Source organism: Belonocnema kinseyi, chromosome 8 (assembly GCF_010883055.1).
Source record: "Belonocnema kinseyi isolate 2016_QV_RU_SX_M_011 chromosome 8, B_treatae_v1, whole genome shotgun sequence".
Lineage (NCBI taxonomy): Eukaryota > Metazoa > Arthropoda > Insecta > Hymenoptera > Cynipidae > Belonocnema > Belonocnema kinseyi.
Window position 1 is genome coordinate 144,455,914 of NC_046664.1, and position 3,698 is coordinate 144,459,611.

Here is a 3,698-nt window from a genome sequence, read left to right on the forward strand (position 1 = left end):
GACTATTTAAACTACCATCAACTCAGGTAACAATGTATTCAAATCTACGTAATTATCTATCATATTTGTTCGCACTAAAATTACTAATTTTTATTATAATTAGTTAGGTTTAAGAACCTTTGAAAAAGGTACGCATGTGTACTGAAACGTCAGGAAGTTTTGAAAGGAGTTTCTTTTATTAAATAAATATCTGAGTTTCGAAGAACATGTTTTTTTGACTCATATTTATTTTTTCGATTTACGATTGGACCGTAAGACATAAAGAATTTGAAATCTACGATTTGAAATCAACTTTTATGAAATATTTGGAAATGGAAAAAAATGGAACTCGTTTAAAATCTTGGAAATGTTTTGAAATTTTTCAAATCTTAAAATCCTTATAGATTCGTTTGAAATCATAAAAATATTGGTAAAATCTTTTGAAATATTCTAAAAATTTGGAATTTGTTTGAAACCTTTAAAATGTTTTGATATCTTAAAAATTCTTTTATTCTTTTAGAACCTTTATGTAATTTTTACTAAATCTTTTAAATATTTGTGAAATCTGTTCAGATAATTTGAAATCTTTTGAAATCTTATAAATCTGATTTACGTCTTTAAAACCCTTGAAATCTGCTGACAGTTTTAAAATATTGAAAATATTTGTAAAATCTTTGACATCTTTGTGACATCTATTAAAACTTTCTTCTTGTAATTTTCATGAAATATTTGTGAAATTTTTTTAAATCTTCTAAGAAAATTTGAAATCTTTGAAATTTTATGAAAGCTTAGAAAACTGATTTACACCTTTACACTCCTTGAAACCTTCTGAAAGTTTTAAAATCTTGAAAATATTTGTTAAATTGTTGACATGTTTGTGAAATCTATTGAAAGTTCAAAAACGAATTTGAAATCGTTTAAAATCTTTGAAATGTTTTAAGACATTTGAAATATTTGTTAAAATTTCTGAAATCTTTTAAAATTTGATTAAAATATTTGTAATCCTGGAAATCTTTTAGAAATGTTTCTAAATATTGGTGAAATGTTGGAAACCTTTGTAAAATCTTTGCACTCTTTGTACAATCTTTTGAAATCTTAAAAAAAATTTGTAAATTCTTTGAGATCTTTGTATAGTTTATTTAATGCTTTATGAAATTTTTTGAAATCTTTGTAAAAACTCATGTGTTCGTTTGAAATCATTGAAATCTTCTCAAATTCCTTGAAACCTTCTTAATTTTGGTAAATTCTTGAAATCCTTTAAAATCCTTATACATTCTTTGAAATACTTGTGAAATCCTTCCTACCTCTTTTGTATTTATTTAAAATAGCTGGAATATTTTGAACTTTTGTAAAATATTTTGAAATAAAAAAAACAGAACTCGTTTAAAATCTTGAAAATTTTTTGAAAGTTTTCAAATCTTAAAATCCTTATAGATTCGTTTGCAATCATTGCAATATTGGTAAAATCTTTTGAAATATTCTAAAAATTGGGAATTTATTTGAAAACTTTAAAATGTTTTGAAATCTTTAAAAAAAATTTATTCTTTTAGAATCTCCAGATAATTTTTATGAAATCTTTTAAATATTTGTAAAATCTTATAAGAAAATTAGAAATTTTTGAAATTTTTTGAAATCTTAGAAATCTGATTTACATCTTTAAAATCCTTAAAATCTTCTGAAAGTTTTTAAATCTTTAATATATTTGTAAAATCTTTAACATCTTTGTGAAATCTATTGAAATTTTCTAAAAAAATTTTTAATCGTTAAAAATCTTTGAAATGTTTTGAAATTTTTATATATTTTTTTAAATATTCATGTAATTTTCATCAAATGTTTTAAATATTTGTGAAATGTTTTTGAATCTTTTAAGAAAATTGGAAATTTTAAAAATTTCTGAAATTTTAGAAATCTGATTTACAACTTTAAAATCCTTGAAATTTTCTGAAAGTTTTAAAATCTTAAAAATATTTGTAAAATCTAGGACATCTTTGTAAAATCTATTGAAATTTTCTAAACAAATTGGAAATCGTTTAAAATCTTTGGAATTTTTTTAAATCTTTGAAATAATTGTAAAACCTTTTGAAATCTTTTAAAATTTGGTTAAAATATTTGGAATATTTGAAATAGTTTTAAAATTTTTCTAAATAGTATGAAAATTAAACTGTTTAGTTGTTTCGATTTTTTGTAAATGTTTCAACTTATGACTTCGTCAAGAAAATACTAAACTTTTACGAATGATTCATGCACTTTTTCTGCATATTGTGTCTTCAAATAAGCACTTGTAAACTGTCAAAAAAAGCACACGACACACGATTTGTTTTGTATTGTCATTGAAAACTGTTATGAACCATAACCTCGAAAACAAAACAAGATAATTTTCATCGCGAAAATATACGAGAACGTCTTCAAATGAGTTAATTAAATTTTCAGTTCACACATCCGCAACATTTAACAAATTTAATTTTCCTTCAATTGTTATTTTTAATTTGTTTAACATTGAACAACATTAAATACGGGAATTCAAATTTCGTTTACAACTTGGTCCATCGTATCACTGCACCTATGTCAATTCATCATGGCGGCCGACCAAAAAAATGCGAGAGTTCAAAAATGGCTCTTGCGTCATAAGGACAACCGCAGGATAACACCGAGAGCGGGTGCAAATCTGAAAAATTGCACCCGCTTCTAGCGAAATCGCGGTAAAATTTCAGCCACAACCACGTCTCACAGCCGTGAGATAGGTGGTTACAGTCTGTAAAGGAATCAATACGACGATCCAGGAAAAGCCTCGTGCACCCTAAAAACACGGAGTGACCCAAGGACAACCGCCTTCTGCATTTTTCCCGCAAGTGTTCTAGCATATTGTTGACACGCAGGGATGCTTTTTAGGCCATTAGCAAGTGAAAGCTTGGCACCTCCAAGAGCGCCGATGATAAGGACGATTAGTTTAACAGAATATTCCGGGTAGAATCGTTGCAACTCCCTTATAAGGTTTCGATACCTCTCTTTCTTTTCATTCTACTTGGCAAGAAGAACCATGTCAGGCCTCGAGTGAGCAACAGAAGCAATTGTCGAGAATATAAAGTTCCAGTATATGCGGCACTTCCCATTCTCGACAATTTCCTCAATTTTCCTAGGAGCATTTAGAGGAGCGATATTAAGGTGAATGCCGTAGGAGTGACAGAGATGGTAATAAAGCAGTCTTAGTGCCGCATTGTGCCTTTGAATGTAGGTCGTTCCCGCGTGAGCTGGACAACTAGATAGTATGCGAGCTAAATGCTCGGGGTGTGCATGGCACGCCCTGCAGCTATCATCGGGAATGTCTTGGCTCAAAATGTGGCGACGGTATGTTAAGGTGGAAATGACACCGTCTTGGCATGCAAAAATGAAACCCTCTGTACCAGACTTCAATCCGGGTGATTTAAGGGAAGCAAAAGTTAGCTCACACGACATTGACTGATCCTTCACATTTCTGTGGAAGATACCGTGCATCCTCTTATCGAGGAGCTGTTCACGAAAATTTTTCTCTTTCGCTTTCTTAATCCGGGCTTTCAGATGTGAGCACTCGAGATAGATAAGATTTAATGCATTTTGCTCACCCCCAATACTGAAGTTAGGTCCGCGTGTTTCAGCAGCCTTCTCCGCTGCTTTGTACAGAAATGCTCCTTTGCCCACTTCTTCGTGATTCCTGACCATTTTAAGAAGAGGGTCTCTTCCAT